The following is a 19,004-nucleotide window of genomic DNA, read 5'->3' as shown; positions in this document are numbered from 1 at the left end:
GGGTAGGAGCAGAGACCCATATCCTCTAAGAGGGACCTTGCCACAGATAAAACTGGAGAACCCACCCCACGACCCTTTTTTGGACAACACAGACCCTCCTATTTTCCACTGACTGTCCATCCTACAACCCTTAACACTGACCCTTCTCACCACCCTTCCTGGCAGCACTCAAACAGCCAGTGACCTCATTCTCATCAACCCCACAGATATCCCACCATGAAATCTTAGGTTCTTTCCTTTCAAATACCTCTGGCTTTAGGTACCTCTGCACTACAGTTTTGTTTTGGATTGGACGTCTACTTTCAGAATAGCATGGCCTTTCTTTCCATTTCTTTGTAGTTCTCTTGCTGCGGTTGGTGGTAGGACTCTCCAAATCTGAGAAGGGTAATGTGGATGTGTTCTTTCTGTACCTATTCTTGGGAAGACTGTGCACAGAATTGGCACTGGGAAACAGTAGATTTTCCTACAAGTAGGAAACTAAGGCTACCAACTTGCTACAAGATGCAACAATATAAATTGAGAAATAAAACTATAAAACACATTTATAACTCTGTAGATGAAGTAGAAGTAAGGGAAGTGAAAATAAGGACAAGATTTTTAGAACAAGTTATCTGGCCCATTTGAAGAAATAACAATCAGAAGATCAATATGACCAACAGGAATTCGTTTCCCATACTGAAGAACTCTAGAAGAGTTAGCAAAGGGGGAAACAATAGGACTGTTGTGAAATATGAACTTCTCAAGCTCAGAGTCACAGCTGAAATGTTAGGCAAGATATACATCATCACATCACCATGAGGACAGACCATCACAGAATTTCCAGAGTGATCATGGGCCACCCAACAGGGTCCAGCTGACTCTGTGTAGACAAGTGAATTTTTACATGGACAAGGGTGTCATTTAAGAGAACATCTTTTGTCAAAAAGTCAGTCTCAAGCTTGCTACACATTATTACTCTTTGTCCATTAAAAATAAGTTAGGTGAGCAAAAGTGACTGACTCCTTGTATGTAGTTTGTAGTAAAAATATCATGGTGAAGAGGAACAAAGCTAGCATGTTGAGAATGAAAATAAGTTCCCTTCTTCATTTAAGATACCATACCATCGAGTCACAGTATATGGCACACCTCTTGGGAGCAGGACAGAATTATAAGAGAAATTTTAACAAATGCAACCAGTGTGACCTAATTCTTTGTACCCTCAATGAACCCCAAACAATAAAAAATAAATAAATAAAAATAAACTAATTAATTTTTAAAAGATACCATACCATCCATTTATTCTTTTCTGAGTTTAGCTATTTCTTAATCTAATAATTTAAAAATTGTTCCAACAAACTAAGTAAACACATCTTAAAAATAAATTATGCCTCCATAAGACATTAATTGTTAAATAATATAAATCTTTCCCTTATCTATGTATATTTCCTTTTCTCTGTATGCAACTAAGTCTGTGTACTTAGTTAACAACCAGTGTGAGTTCATTGAACAATTTTTTTCTCATTAAACATGGCTAAGACTGGTTAACCTTTGAAGGTGTTTTTTTTTTTTAAGTATTGTTATGCCTTCGCCTTTTAGTTGATGGAAAATATATAATTAGTAATGTTCTAAATGGAGAGTTTTAGATAACTTCACACTCTGGGATTAGAGGTGTTCTGACTTGTAAATCAACAATCAATCCAATCTATTCTTATGATCTGGTCGTGAATATCAGGTATACAAAAAAATAAAAAATCCTCCAAGCAAATAAGTGACATTATTAGGATAAAAATGAAAGCATTTCTTTGTTTAAAACAAAGTAAATGCCCTTCTGGATATAAGACATTACAGTACAAATCTTCATCACTGCTAGTTCTTCCCAAAATTCTAGAGCTAATAAGTCATCAATGAGATAGAAAAACTGCATTAATAAAGATGTTGCCGTATTTTCTAGGGATTATCTAGTTGAGGATGTTAACAAACCCACAAGGGGTGGGGGTTTTATTGCTCCCTGGGCAGAAATCCAATTACTGAGACAAGGAGAATTAACAAGGAAGAAAGAATTTACGCAGGAGAGGCATCTGCTGGGAGGGGGGAGTATGGACTGTCTCCTGCCCAACCAGCAGAGTCAGTGGGTTTTATGGAGGTTTGTGTGAAAATGAATAATGTATGAAGGGACATTAAATGTTCGTGGTAAAGTACAAGACACAGAAGCACAGTGAGGAATCCGGCTAGCACACATATCCCATGAATAATAGTGGATAGTTCCCTCCCAGGGTTAGGATTTTAATATTAGAATGAGGTAGGAGTGAATATTGGTCATTCAGCCTTGTGTACAGGCTTAGTGGGTACCCAGGCACCATTTGCAGTGGTGTATTGCTTGTCTTGTCTCTTCCAGAGAAACAGATGTAGTTATCTCATGGCTGCAAGAAGGTTCCACCATCCCTGGGAAAGAAACTCAAATAGGAATGCATCAGTGCAATAGAAAGTTACAAAGTTCTGGTCAGCAATTCTTACTGGCCTGGGAATTTGAAACATAAGAGAACTACAAAAAAAAATTTTAAATATTTTCTTGCTTACAGAGCTGGTTGCAATGGTACTGAAATCTTTTATCATCTCAAGTCTCTTGTGGGCCAGAAGTTTGTGGTGAGCTGACCTGCCTGGTCCTGGCCCAGAGCGTCTACTGAGGTTGCCATCAGATGAAGGCTGCACTGAATCTCCACTCCACCTCCAAGGTGATTCACACACAAGGCTGAGTCCTTGGTGGCGTATCAGATGGTGGTCTCTGCAGGCTGTGTGTCCTCATGCCATGGTGTCTGGCTTCTCCCAGTCTAAGAGACTTGTCAAGAGACCCAGGGAGAAGCTGTGATGCCTTTTATAATGTAGGGCCTTAAAAGTCACACACTGTCACTTCTGCCATGTTCTATTGTCCAGTCAGCTCAGCTCTTATTATGGAGGGTGACTCCATGGGGCATGAATATTTGCAGATGTGGATTGCTGGGGTCATCTTAGAGACAAGCTGCCACGTCTGAGGACACCTAGTGTGTTCCAGGGAACATGCTAGGCACTAGCCACCAGCGTGATCTCTCCAGAATCTCACTGGCCTCTGGCATAGCACTGTCCATAGAACTTCCTGCAATGATGGGAATGTTCTCTATATGTCCTGTCCACAGGGAGATACTGAACACTTAAAATATGACATACTCTACTGAGGAACTGAATTTTTAATTTAGTTTCATTTAAATACATTTAAATTAACCTGCAAGGCCCTACACAGTCCATGGCCCACCCCTGGCTCTCTCCTTGGCACACTGGATGCTTAGAGTTTGTCAAGGCCATAGCACTGCCCTCCACCTCAAGGCCTTTGCACCAGCTCTTCCCTTTGCCCAGGATGCACTTGTTCACCTCCCTCTCCCCACACAAGTCCCAAATCCCGCATCTCTGGTAGACTTCTGTGAAAGGCCCGCCTCTATTTTGTTTGGAAGATTTGAGTCATGGTGTTGGGCTGTGCCAGTGACACAATGTCCATATCAGATGCCTCGCCCATCAGAGATGTTCCCCGGAGGTCCCCATGAATAACACAGGAAGGTGGGCTCAGAGAGCTGAGGGATGGCAACCAACATGAGGGGACACCAGGAGCCATCTCGGCCTCTGATTCCACCACTGAGAACAGGCCAGTCCTAAGGTCTGAGGAGAAGACAGAAGAGTCCACCACCTAAAAAGATAAGTACTTTGGGGGACTCCCTCCTTTCCACTGGACCTATAGATTCATGGGCAGTTACCCTTGGGGACATTCATGGACCTTCATTCTCACTGAAGCCTTCTACTCACCTGTGACTTCCAACACAATCACCCTTGGCCATTCCCTCTGAGAACCCAGCTTTTTTAGTGTGGAAGGAAACGTAATGAGGAGGCAGCATTTTCAGAGGAAAGAACACAGAACTTTGAAGTAGACAGATCTGGGAGGGAAACAAGCCCCCTTTCTGCACCTCTCATCCACTCCTGATCTCACATCAACAACATGAGGACACAGCATCTCTCTCAGGGTGAGGGATGGTAACTGTACAAGTTAGATGTTGTGACAGCAGAAGGAGCTCTGTCTGGGACCCTAGTTGTAAGAGGAAGGGGAAGGTTTATGTGGACCAGATACTGTCCTTCCAACCCCACAGCCCGAGCCTCTTCCCATAGAAATGAAGTCTGAGTTTGAGGGGTAGAATATCAAAGTCAGCAGATTTAAGGAAATGGGAGATCAGAAGGACCAGGAGTTTGTTGGAAGTGACAAGGAAATAAGAGGCATCAGTGAGAATAGTTGATAGCATAACTGCCCAGAAATTTGTTGGTCCCATGGAAGGGAGACAGCCCCCCAATGTACTCATCATTTTAGGTGGGGAACTCTTCTGTCTTCTCCTCAGACTTTAGGACTGGCCTTTCCTCACTGGTGGAATCAGAGGCTGAGATAGCTCATGGTGTCCCCTTTGGGGTGCAGGGACCCTCCTATAGGAGGCAGGAGCACCCCAGGAGGTACAAGCAGCACATAATCTCTTCCATGCTGAGACAAGACTCTGTACACTGTGTGATGAGCTTCCCAGGCTCCAAACCTGGGCTGGGCACGTGGAGTGGTCCCAAGGAGGAAGATTGGTGGGCTGGGCATAGGGTCTGTTTGCACAGAGAGGAGGGTGGTCCAGCAAGTGCCCTGGGGACAGGGCCACAGGAGAGAAGGTGATGAGAGCCCAACCCACCCCCAGGAATCCAGATGCCCCCAAAGCCCATCTGCTGGCCCTGGGAGCTGAGCGCAGAGGGTAGGCTTCTGCCTACTGGTGGTGGGAGTGAAGAGGGCCAAGATTAGGGAAGCCCAGAGTATGCTGGCATTGTGGCCCCTCACCATTGTAGGGCTGAGGGAGACAAATCCAAAGTTCATTGTGCCCCTTGGATTACCCACTCTCTCTTTCTTCATTCAGCAGACAGATCTGAGGCTGAGTAAAGACCTTCCATCCCACCTTGCTGTGTTCTGAGCAAGTGGCTTCACCCCTCTGAGCCTCAGTCTCCTGGGGCAGAAAGTGGAGGTGACCATGACTGTTTTTGACAGTGTCTTCAGGATTCAATGAGAAAATGAGTAAAGTGCTTGGCACCCAGCAGGCCCTCAGGAAGGGGGGATGGTTTGGGCTGAAGCTCATCTGCTTCTACCCATCCCACTCTCTCTGCACAGGACCCCTGCCTGGTCTGCACAGAAGCCCAGTCCTGCTGGATGTTTGGGGTTGGACAAGGTGAATGGCTAAAGCCTCAGCTAGAATCAGCAAGATATAAGCTCTGTGAACTTGGCAAGCTACTGCCCCTCTGTGGGCCTCAGTTTCCCCTTCTGTGGAAGACAGAGGCTATCCTGCAACAGCTCCAAGGGGGTAGTAATGACCAGTACATTTATGGAGCACTTACTGCATGCTCCACACTTCACCCATTCTCCAACAACCCCATGGAGACACCAACATTATCAACAGCCCCATCATATAGGGAGTGAGGCTCAGAGAGGGGGAGCTGTGCCCACAGTCACACAGATACAAGCAGAGCTGCTAAGCTTGACTTTGGCTTTTCTGTATGAGCCACTTAATCCCCAGGGGGCACTGGCCTAACTTTGGAGGGGGTTCCAAAGAAGACCAAAGACCCCATTCTTGGCAAGGGAAAACACCCCCAGCAAAAGGGGAAAACAGAGAAATAAGCTGAGCAAGGCAGAATAAAAACAAGTTAGCTAGTTTACTTTTCAACCAGCCACTAAATTACTGCCTTTCCCCTGGTCTTCCAGAAGTCGAAACCAAGTTTCCCATTTAGTAGTAATTACTGCCTTTCCCCTGGTCTATAGGGGATACAGCTTACAAACACCCCTGCTGGGTCTATGAACACTCTGAATCATTTGTAATAAAAATTACAATTAAAAATCTTTTTTAAACTTTTATTTAGTTTCTCTTCATTATCATTTAACATTTAGTCAGATATCTGAACTTGATGTTTTCTTAGAATATCTTTTTTGCAAGGTCAAATTTTGGACAGGCATATTCTGAAATCTTCTTCCAAGAATTCTAGCCATGATCAATTTTTGTTCCTAATATTACTCATTGCAGAAAAGCTCCTATCCCACAAATAAGACATTTGAGAAGAGAAGTGTTTTTATTGCCTTTTTTGTAATATTTGGAAATTATTATTATCATTGAGAGATTACCAAGGTTGTAATATCTGTTGTTGAATAATTTAATTGCAATCCTCTGTCATTTCTTCTGTAAACTCTTCTTCTTCTATAATATTTAAATTTGCTGACATACACACACTTAAAACAAAGGGATTTATCACCCAATCTAGAGATGTCATGTCAAGTGTAGGTATAGGAAAATATTTTTTCAAAATTTGTGTACAATAAATCTAACATCTGTTCAATAGGATTTTTATCCAATTTACACCTTTTCACTAGTTCAAATATTTTTTACCGCATTTTCTCTTTTTAATTGCTTCTCTTTCCTTCCAGAGCAATAGTTTTTCTCTGAAAGCATTAATTTTATCTGTAGATGTGAGAATATTTTCATGATCTCCCTGCATATTATAGAGAATATTCAAACACTGAAATAAATCTTCAAGAAAAGCAACTTTATTACACCAACTTCATCACAAAGTAAATCACCTAATTTAGAACTTTACAGTTATAAAAACATTGATACTTCTTTAATTCATAAAATCTCCATAGAACTTTTCCTCAAGATAACCATCTCACTTCCATATTCAGTAAGAGCTGTATATGGGAAGCATCCATTGAGGAACATAATTATGCAAATAAACATTTTTGTGTGTAATTTTTCTTTCCTTTTTTTAATTTCAGGTTAATGTGAGAGTACAAACAACCAAGTCACAATATTTGAATTTGTTAGGTAGAGTCCCTCTTGTAGTCATGCCCCACACTCAAAAATTGTGCCATACATCCCTACATTGTGCCCATTCAGGAGGGGCACCCCAATTCCCCCTTCCCTCTCCCTCCACATAATTTTCCCCTCTCCCCAACTTGAATTGAAATAAGTTTTTCTCCTATGTGGCCATGAATTAGATCATCTACCGGCTTCATATTAGTATTAAGTACATTGGATGTTTGCTTTTCCATTCTTATGATACTTTACTGAGAAGAATGTCTTTCAACTCCAGGTAATAAACAAATCACCATCTTTTACGGGTAAATAGTATTCCATGGTATACATATACCACAGTTTGTTAATACTTTCCTGAGTTGATGGCTTGAAGGCTGTTTCCAGTGTTCACAAATCAGTAGCCTTTTTATATGCTAATAACAGCCAAGTTGAGAAACTAATCAAGGACACAACTCCCTTCACAGTAGCTTTAAAGAAAATGAAATACCTAGGAATATATCAAACAAAAGAGACGAAGGACTTCTACAAGGAGAATTATGAAACCCTAAGAAAAGATTATTGCAGAAGACACTAACAAAGGGAAGAACATAGCATGCTCCTGGCTAGGAAGAATCAACATTGTTAAAATGTCTATACTTCCCAAAGCAATCTACAGATTCAGTGATATCCCTATTTAAATACCAACACTGTACTTTTAAGACTTGGAAAAAATGATTCTTCATTTTGTATGGAACCAGAAAAAACACCCATATAGCTAAGGCAGTTCTTAGTAATAAAAACGAAACCAAGGGCATCAGCATACCATATTTTAGGCTGTACTACAAGGCCATCGTGGTCAAGACAGCATGGTACTGGCACAAAAATAGAGACAAAGACATTTGGAATCAAGTAGAAAACCAGGAAATGAAACTAACATCTTACAATCACCTAATCTTTGATAAACCAAACAAGAACATACACTGGGGAAAAGACTCCTATTCAATAAATGGTGCTGGGAGAACTGGATATCCACATATAAAAGACTGAAACTGGACCCACACCTTTCTCCACTCACAAAAATTGATTCAAGATGGATAAAAGCATTAATGTACACAGCTATGATTTAATAAAAAAAAAAACTCTGAAATATACAAAAAAAAGATGGATAAAAGATTCAATTTTTAGACAAAAAATAATAAAAATCCTAGAAGAAAGTGTGGGGAGAGCTCTTGAAGATGTTAGCCTGGGGAAAGATTTTATGAAGAAGACCTCCGTGGCAATTGCAACAACAACAAAAATTAACAAATGAGACCTAATTAAACTCAACAGCTTCTGCACAACAATCAAAGCAAATAGACACCCTTCAGAATGGGAAAAGATATTTTCATATTTTGAATCTGACAAAGGCTTGATAACTAGATCTGTGGAGAACTCAAATTAATCAACAAAAAAAGAGCAAACAATCCCATCTATAAGTGGATAAGAGACATGAACAGAAACTTCTCTAAGGAAGATGGATGAATGGCCAACAAACATATGAAAAAAAAATGTTCATAATCCCTAATCATCAGGAAAATGCAAATCAAAACCACCCTGAGATATCACATAACCCCAGTAAGATCAGCCCACATCACAAAGTCCCAAAGTTGCAGATGCTGGCACAGATGTGGAAAGAAGGAAACACTTTTACCCTGTTGGTGGGACTCCAAACTAATACAGCCTCTTTGGAAAGAAGTATGGAGAATCCTCAAAGAACTCAAATTAAATCTCCCATCTGATCCCACAATCCGAATATGAGGCACCTACCCAGAAGAGAAAATATTATTTTATCATAAGGGTATTTGCACTAGCTTGTTTCTTGCAAATAATCTTAATTGTAATGGCCTGCTTTTTTATATAAATAATAATTGTGATAGTGTCCTCTAGGATCTTTTGTAATTCAGACACTAATTACTTTAATTCTAGTACTCCTCTGGGTAGAAAGCAATATATGTAAAATTAATTTTTGGATTTTTTTGTGTGTGTGCAACTATAACAAATTCTCCAGACATGGACAGGGTTTCATCTGTACAAATACTTATGCAGGAATCCCAAGACAAGTTATTAGAATTAAACTAATTATCGATCAAATTGAAAATATTTTGGCCCTTTTGGTTGTTGTTGGGAGTGGTCAACAAAATAAAAACTGTTCTATTTCTTTCTTCATAGAAAAATCTACTGAATGCTAGAAGCTGGGGTTTCTCACTGATATCAGTAGATTCATCCAACTGAATTGCAAACATGTTTATTTCTTGGGGTGAGATATTATTTGAAATTGTATATTTTCAGATAAATGCTTAACATGCTGAGAAATTGTTATCTAAAAGTGGAATGTTTTAAATTTCCTTTTCTTGTTCTTCTTCAAACATTGTTTTTACAATTGCGCAGCAGGCCAGTAAAATAATGGATTCTGCAATTGTATGAGATTCCATTTTATACAATTCCTGCAGCTGTGTAATTCACTTCTTGTGCTTTATCTGATATCATTGCATATTTGCTCCATATTTGTGCTTGTTTAGTATTACTGAGTGAAAGTCATTTGAAATATTCCACCAGCTTTTTGGACAAATAGGAATGTCTGGATTGTAAATGTCTCTTTAATTTTCTAAGAATCATAGCCTAATTTGCTAATGTTTCACCACAAATTTATACTTGTAGGACATGGTAGGTTTCCTTTACTACATATGAAACCAAATGACTAAAAAAAGTTAATTATATAGATGATTAATTGTTTTTAATTTAGTTGCTGATGTATTGGATGAAGCAGTATTTGATGCACCAGGTGGTCTTCTAATTTTTGTTTCTTTACTAAAAACTTGTCCACTTTAATGTTGTATAAGAAAAATTTAAAAATGCCAAATCAAAAGTAAGTAAGCAACTAATACTTTTTGAAAAGAACTATGGAGGTAGGGGCAAGATGGCTGGCTAGAGGCAGCTTTCACCAGAAACTCCTGTCCAGAAGGAGAAAATTTGGACTGAAGTGAACACAGAGAAATTGAAATTGGAGAGTAGAGCACAAGGAGAAGAAATCCAGGTGCACATCTTCCACATTCCCACTGAGAAAAAATGTGAGGATGAGAAAAAGGAAGAAAAATAATAGAGACCAGGTATGGAACAACTAGACTGAGGTGCCTGGTGCTGAATGAAGACAAAGGGAGACCCCATCCAACCAGGGGACCCATGGTGAGCCTCTGTGAGTGAGCAGGGAAGAAGACCTCTTATCTCACCCCTTGGAGAGAGTCACAAAAAGCCAGTTCTCCTGTTCCTAGAAATTTCCACCTCTGGGTCCTCATCCTGTCCAGCACAAAATTGAACAAATTTTCTCAGTCCAGAGGTCACAGCCCACCCTATTCTCTCTCTGGTTGCCTGCCAGACTTCCCCCTGCACAGGCCAGTGGGTTTGACAAGATCTCTGAGAGATCTCCACATTAGGTGGGCCGCTGACCCAACTGCCCCACCCCCTACTATGAGAGGAAACAGTGGTCCCACACCACTAACTTTGGTGTCGGTGGTCTATCCTGCCTCGTACTCCTGATAGGGGGACCTTTCCCTGGCCCTGGAAAGGCACTGCCAGGTGCCTGTGCCCAGCACCCCCTGGTTCTCCTCCTGCCAAGTTGGAGAGAGACAGGCCTAGCCTCAGATGACCTGTCCTGGGAAGGTCCAGGAACCACATCCCCTCCCCAGCCACAGGTAACAGCTGCATTGTATCGGGTCCACAACAAAGACCAACTTCTCTTAACTTGTTTGCCCAAGGGGTGCTCACCCCACCAGAGCTAGAGTGGATGGATCTTTCAGAGGATTCCTTTCCTCCAGCAGATTCCGGACAGGACACAGTTTCACAGCTAGTTTGAATTTGTTTGTGTGGCAGCGAGTGGTGCCATGGGGGGAAGGGGACAGGAACAGTGGATCTGTCCATGAATTCCCCTCCTCCAGCTCTCACTGGTAGGGGGCCACAGCAGTTGGAATCTTTTATAGCAGGGACTCCAGTGAAATATGGTGACTCCTTTAAACTTGGTGGAGAAGGTGGACTGACACAAGGACAGAATCAGTTTGTGCTATCTAAGCAAAGCTAGCCCTCAGAGTCTCTCACATTGCAGTGCTAAAAGGGAGCTTTGTGAGTCTGCGGGAAAGGGCCATAAGCACAAGCTCCAGTTCATTGGCAAAGGGGTGGTAAGCTTGTTTCTAGGGCCTCCAGATCTGATATCACCCTGTCAATTTTAACTACCAAATAGGTGTCCAGGGTGCTGCCTAAGGGTCCCCAATTAGATTATCTCTCAATAACTATTTAGGGACAACCTAACATTTCAGCTAAAAATGTCTGATTAATATTTTTAAAAGATAAAAATACACTTGAGGAGAAACCAGCAGAACAACCTTGGGAACATAAAAATCACAGCAGATCAACTTCCCTAAGAGATTATAAGGGAGATACTGTAGGAAATACCATCCATAGAAAAATTGTTGAAATGTCAGAAATGGAATTCAGAATATGAATGACAATTAAGATGAAAGGAATTGAGGAGAAGATGGAAAAAGAAATCAAAAAATAGGCTAAAATTTTTCTCAAGAAATTAGAAAATTAGGCATGAGGTAGGAGCTCACCCAATGTGCACAGTGTGAGGATGTATAGAGGGTGTATAACATGCCCCCTGGGTGAGGTGCTCTTCTACAAATGGAACATTACCCTGGAAGTAAGAACAATGTACCTTAAAAATTATGCCCTCGTATTAATTTGAAAACATAAAAACACTCAAAAAATAAAATAAAAATGAATAAATAAAGATAAACAGATTGATAATAAACAAACAAAAGAAATAAATTAGTAAAATTAAAGACAAAGTCACCAAGGATCTGGACATAATTTTGAAAGATATAGCAGAGTTTAAGGAATTGAAAGAAGCATTAAAGGAGCTTCAAAACACAGTAGAATCTCAGTTACAAAGTAGAACATGGAGAAGAAAGAATTTCAGAAATTAAAGACAAGGCTTTTGAACTAGCCCAACTATTCAAAGTGGGAGGAAAAAAAGGGAACAAAAGAGAATATTTCCTGAGAAAGTTAAGGGATTATTCCAAAAAGCTGAACATCTGGATTGTAGGGATTCTTGAAGGAGAAGAGAATTATACTAAAAGCATTGAAGTTCTACTACAAGACATTATGGTGGAGAATTTCCCAAACATTATGAGAAACACATAAAGTCAGATAATAGATAGTTTCAGAACTCAATCCAAACAAAGCATCTCCTCGACACATTGTAATTAACTTTGCCAAAGTCAATATGAAAGAGAAATTCCTGAACGCAGCAAGGTATGAAATAAGTCTTACCTATAAAAGGACAAAAATCAGGATGAAAACAAAATCTTTTAGCTGAAAGTTTTCAAGCCAGAAGAGGGTAGTCATCAGCCTTTAACCTTAAACAAAACTATTTTCATCCCAGGATCCAATAACCTACTTAACTGAATTTCATTTGTAGTGGAGAAATCAAATACCTCACTGACATGCAAATGCTTAGGAAATTTGCCACAACAAGATCAGCTCTACAGGAAGTCCTCAGACCCATTCTTCATACTGACTAGCATGATAGTACATCACCAAAGTAAACATACCCAGATTTTAAAGAACAAAGCCAAGCTTCCACAATGGCACAGGGGATAAAACTAAGCACCAGATCTCCACAAAACAAGATGACCAAACTTCACCATACCTATCAATTCTCTTAATAAATGTGAATGGCTTGAATTTCCCCCTAAGGAGGCACAGGCTGGTTGACTATACAAAAAAACTCAAACCAAATGTCTACTGTCCTAAGAAACACACTTTACCTCTAAGAATAAAATAAGAATCAGGGTATAAGGATGGAAAACAATAGTCCAGGCAAATGGAAATCAGAAAAAATCAAGGGTTGCAATCCTATTTGTGGACACAATTAGATTTAAACCAACAAAAATAAAGACAAAGATGGACACTACCTACTGGTCAAGAGAAGCACACAACATGAAGAGATTTCAATTATTAACATTTATGCACCTAATCTACTGCTCCTAGATACATAAAATGAACACTAAATGATCTGAACAATATAATATCTCACAGCTCCATGATAGTTGGGGATTTCAATACCCCTGTGACAGAACTACAGATCATTCAAGCAGAAACTAAACAAAGAAGTAATGGTTGTAAACACAACCCTAAAACAAATAGACTAGACTTACCAGACATATGAGGCATATTTTCATCCTAACAAAACTGAATATGCATTCTTCTCCTCAGTTCACAGATCATCCTCCAAAACTGATCACATCTAAGGCACAAATCTAACCTTAACAAACTTAAGGAACAGAAATTATTCCATTAATATGCCGAGATGGTAGACCAGAAGGACTGTTCAGCAGAGCTCTCCTAGAATAACTAAAGAGAAAAGAGAGAATTTAGCCATACCTGGTATGAGGACCTTACCCAGAATCATAGCTCAGGAAGAACAGAGAGGAGATGATGAGATGGATATAGCTTATGATCTGGATTAGTGGAAATCTGATGAATTAGGCAAGTAATTTCAACCAGCTGGGATTAGCTAGCTGCCCACAGAGGTCCAGGATGGCAGAAAGCTTTTCCAAAGTTTTCAGTTATTGGGAGAAGCTGCACATTGAGTAGAAATCTTGGAAGAGTAGGTGGCCTCAAACAGTATACAGCAACCAGATTTGAACAGCAGTTGGAGATTGGTGGAATTGCCAAAGGTTTAGTGGCTGGTGAAGCAGCCATGCTGAGAAGATCTCAGTGCAGGGGGATGCCAATGTGGGATGGTCTTAGAGGGGGCCCAACACATGGCCATCTTAATTCTGCCTACCAAGATCAGAACTCCACTCTTGGGACAGGCTGAGGGACTCCCAAACTCCACAGAACTGGAGTGAGGGGGCACTATGAGATGTGCTCCTGAAGGATTCTTGTAAGCTTTAAGATCCCAAACCCATAAGGTCTCAGTGCTGAGGAAACAATCAGATGATCACCGAAGGCAACTAAGTTTTGAATAAGGACCATAGAGGTTGCTGGCTGTGTTCTCTGTCTCCTTAAAAAAAACCATAGTGCAACCAGTTTGATGGAAGTGTTTTGGATTGTGTGTGAAAACCCCACAGTGTATCCTAGAAGTGCATTAATGTATATAGTTACCATTCAATAAAAAAATTAAAATTAAAATTAAAAATAAAATAAATTTAAAAAAAAACCATAGTGCCTCCTGGTGTCCCAGTGACACATTGCAACACATTGCAACACATTGTCATCAACAGCAAGGACTTCTGTTTAAAACAAAGGAGGCAGTGAGAAGTAAACAGGACAAGGAGGTAAACAAGAAGCAATAACACATGAGGAGGAACCAACAGAAAAATTCAGGCAACATGAAAAACCAAAACAGAGGAACACTCCCAAGGGACAAAAAGGCAGCTACTGCAAAAGACTCCACATATAATGAATTAATGGACTTGGCATAAAGGGAATTTAAAATATGGATGATAAAGATGATAAAAGGAATGGACAAGAAAATGGAACAACAGAACTAAAAATCTGATGAGAAATATAGAATGTAGAAAGGATATGGTGGAGCTTAAGGAAATGAAGGAGACAATCAGAGAATGTGAAGATGCAGTAGAAAGTATCAAAAATAGGTTAGCACATGGAGAGCAAATAACCTCAGAGCTGGAGGATAAAGTTTTCAAGTTAATCCAGGTACTCAAAGGTGTGGAAAATGAGAGAGAAAACAGAACAGGCACTTACAGAACTATGAGAGTCCATGAACATTCAAATATATAAATAATAGGAATTCCTGAAGGGGAAGAAGAACATTCCTTTCAGATGGATATCGAGCCCCAGGTCATCTCAACTCAGAGCTTCTCTAAAATACATTGTAATGAACCTGTCCAAAGCCAAGGTGAAAGAAAAAAATCTGCAAGCAGCCAGCACTGAGTCCTTACTGACTTTCAGAGGTAGACCCATTAGGATGAGAGCAGACTTTTCAACTGAAAGCTTCCAAGCCAGAAGAGCATGGTCATCCACTTTCAATTCTTAAACAAAACAACTTTCAACCCAGAATTCTTTATCCTGCTAAACTAAGCTTCAAAATTAATGGAGAAATCAAATCTTTTGTGGATATACAAGCACTGAGGCAATTTGCCACAAGAAGAATAACTACAGGAAATAGATAGACCTATTCTAAACTGGACCACCAGCAAAGTAAAAACCCAGAAGCTACGGGACAAAACTTAGCTTCTACAAGGGCACAAAGGATAAAACTACACAACGGACTTCCACAAAATAAGAAGAATAGAACTCCACCACACTTATCAATTCTCTCAATAAATATCAATGGATTGAACTCACCACTGAAGAGGCACAGGTTGGCTGATTGGATTAAAAAAAAAAAAAGCATAAGCCATCCATATGCTCTCTCCAGGAGACACACCTAGCCTTGAAAGATGGGAAACAGTATTTCAAGCAAATGTAAATAAGAAGAAAGGAGGGGATGCAATCTTATTTTCAGATACAACTGATTTAAAGCAACTAAAGTTAAGAAAGACAAAGATGGATGTTTTATACTAGTCAGAGGAAAAATTCAAAAAGAAGACATTTCAATTTCAAATATTTAAACGCTCCCAAGTTTATAAAATGACCTTGATGGGTCTGAGCAATATGATATCCCATAACACTATAATACTCAGAGACTATAACAGCCCTCTGACAGAATTGGACAGATCCTTTAAACAGAAACTACACAAAGATGCAAAGGATGTAAATGCCATGCTACACAACAAATGGGATTAATAGACATATACAGAACACACCATTGCAAAGCAAAGAAATATACAATTTTCTTGTCAGCCCATGGTACATACTCCAAAATTGACCAATTCCCAGGACACAAATCAAACCTCAGCTGCTGGGTTCCCACACCAAGGGTGGGGTCCATTAAGACCTGGGGATCCAGTAGTGACCAACTGAAGAAAAATAGTTAGAAACAAAGAGAAAAAAAGAGACAAGACACACAAAATAGAATTTTCAAAGGTGGAAACACAGGGGACCACCACCCTTTTGTGGGGTTTCAGTGAGTGACCCCAAGTTTAACTTCAACTCAGCTTTTGTTGAAGGCTATTGGCTCATTATCCCAGAAGGTAAACTGAGGAAAGGAACAAAGATGCCAGCAGTTTCTCTGAGCAAGCATATTAGCTCCTATTGTCTCTACAATTGTTAACCTTAAAGATCTGAACAATCTTGAAAAATCCTGAACCTGAGCCTTGTGTGGAGGCAGCCTCCTATCTGTGGTCACACACACAGATTCTTGGGGGGGGAAGGGTTAATCCTCTAGTTCCCTGAGAAGTGAAACACCACTGGCATCAATATCCTCTGAAGAATCCATGCAAAAGAGGAATTTTCCTCTCACCACCACCACAGAGGGTCTTCCTCTGTGATAAGGGATATAAGCTCTCCTACCCATATTTCAGGGCTTGAGCTGTCCTTGCTCTCTCCTCCAGCCAAATACAAATCTCCACAATGGGCATTTGTTGTGACTGTTAACTGGGGAGGAAAGGCCTAGTTACTGAATTTTTCCAGGCCTTGCCACAGCATCTTCTGTGGATATTATTTTCTTCAGAGGGCTTACAGTCCCATCAGGGATGTTTGTATCTCCCAACAGGCCAGATTTCCAGAAGAAGCAGGAAACTTGCTCAGATAAGAAATTTAGCAGTGGCTGATTTAAAGGCATATTTATTTGTTCCAACTCAGCTTATCTTTTAATTTTTCCCTTTTGTTCCAAGTGACTCAGCTTATTTTTTAATTTTTCCCCTTTTCTGAGGGTGTTTTCCCTTGCCATGAATGAAGTCTTCAGTCATCATTCTGCTTACACTCAGCAAAATTAAAAAATATATAAGTTACACCTTGTATATTCTCAGAACACAAGACAATAAGGGTGGAACTCAACTCCAACAAAACTGTTCATCCCCACACAAAGATTTGGAAATTAAACAACCTTATACTGAATGATAGTAGGGTTCAGGAAGAGATAAAAGAGGAAATCGTTAAATTTCTCAAACTTAACAGAAGTGAAGACACAAGTTACTAAAACCTGTGGGATCTGACAAAAGCAGTCTTTTTTTTTATTAAATCATAGCTGTGTACATTAATGCAATCATGGGGTACAGTGTGCTGTTTTCATACACATTTTGAAATACTCTCATCAAACTGGTTAATGTAGCCTTCATGTCATTTTCTCAATTATTGAGTCAAGATATCCATACTCTGCTTTTAGAAAGATTCACTTGTACCCTTGCAGGATAAACCATAGAAGTGACCCCTCCAATCACCCTCCATCCATCCATCCACCCCCCTCCCTTCCCCTTTCCCTCCCCTCTCCCCATATTCTAAGGCTATAATTAGGCTATAACATTCCTATGAAAGCTATAGATTAGCTTCAAAATAGGGCTGTGTACATTGGATACTTTTTCTTCCATTCTTGAGATACTTTGCTAAGAAGAACATTTTCCAGTTCCATCCATGTAAACGTGAAGGAAGTAAAGTCTCCATCCTTCTTTATTTAGGGCTGCATAATATTCCATGGTGTACATATACCAAAACTTATTAATCCATTCATGGGTCAATGAGCACTTGGGCTTCTTCCATGACCTAACAATTATGAATTGGGCTGCAATAAAAATTCTGATACAAATATCTTTGTTGTAATGTGATTTTTGGTCTTTTGGATATATACCTAATAAATTGCAGGAGCAAATGGCAGGTCTATTTTTAGTTCTCTAAGTGTTCTCCAAATGTCTTTCCAAGAGGAATGTATTAGTTTGCATTCCCACCAGCATCTCTGGTTTTGGGAATTTGTGATATGGACTAATCTTACTGGAGTTAGGTGATATCACAACATAGTTTTGATTTGCATTTCTTCTGATAATTAAAAATGGTGAGCATTTTTTCATGTATCTGTAGGCCATATGTCTATCCTCTCCAGAAAAATTTCGTTTCAAGTCCCTTGCCCAACATGAGATGGGATCACTTGTTCTTTTCTTGCTAATACATTTGAGTTCTCTATGGATTCTGGTTATCAAACCCCTGTCAGATACATAACCTTCAAATATCTTCTCCCATTCTGAGGGCTGCCTACTTGCTTTACTTACTGTGTTCTTGGCTGTGCAGAAGCTTTTTAGTTTGATCAGGTCCCAATAGTGTATTTTTGATGTTGCTTCAATTGCCTGGAGAGTCCTCCTCATAAACTTTTCGCCGAGGCCAATTTCTTCAAGTGTTTTCCCTACACTTTCTTCTAGTATTTTTATAGTTTCATGCTTTAAGTTTAAATCTTTAATCCAGAGAGAGTCTATCTTAGTTAATGGTGAAAGGTGTGGGTCCAGTTTCAGTCTTCTACAGGTAACCAACCAGTTCGCCCAGCACCATTTGTTAAATGGGGAATCTTTTCCTGACTCAATGTTTTCAATTGGCTTGTCAAAGATCAGATAATGGTAAGTAGCTGGATTCATCTCTTTGTTCTCTATTCTGTTCCATACATCTACCTCTCTGTTTTTGTGCCAGTATCATGCTGTTTTGATCACTATTGATTTAGAGTATAGTCTGAGGTCTAGTAGTGTGATTTGTTTTTATTCCTGAGTAATGTCTTGGCTATTCGAGGTTTTTTCTGATTCCATATAAAATGAAGTATTACTTTTTTCGAGGTCGTTAAAAGTATGACAGTGGAACTTCAATAGGGATTGCTTTAAAATTATATATTGCTTTGGCTAATATGGACATTTTAACAATGTTGATTCTCCCCAGTCATGAGCATGGTATGTTTTTCCATTTGTTAACATTTTCAGCTATTTCTTTTCTTAGAGTTTCATAGTTCTCTTTATAGAGATCTTTTACACTCTTTGTTAGGTAAACTCCCAAATAGTTTATCTTCTTTGGCACTACTGTGAACAGAATAGAGTCCTTAACTGTTTTTTCAACTTGGCTGCTGTTAGTGTATATAAAGGCTACAGATTTATGAGTGTTGATTTTGTAACCTAAGGTGATGCTGTATTCCTTGATCACTTCTAAGAGTTTTGTAGTCGAATCCCTGGTGTTTTCCAGATATAC

This window comes from Otolemur garnettii, unplaced genomic scaffold, assembly GCF_000181295.1.
Source record: "Otolemur garnettii isolate 467f Iridium unplaced genomic scaffold, OtoGar3 scaffold00116, whole genome shotgun sequence".
NCBI lineage: Eukaryota > Metazoa > Chordata > Mammalia > Primates > Galagidae > Otolemur > Otolemur garnettii.
The sequence above is the reverse complement of the archived record's forward strand: the minus strand, read 5'-3'. Positions refer to the sequence as shown.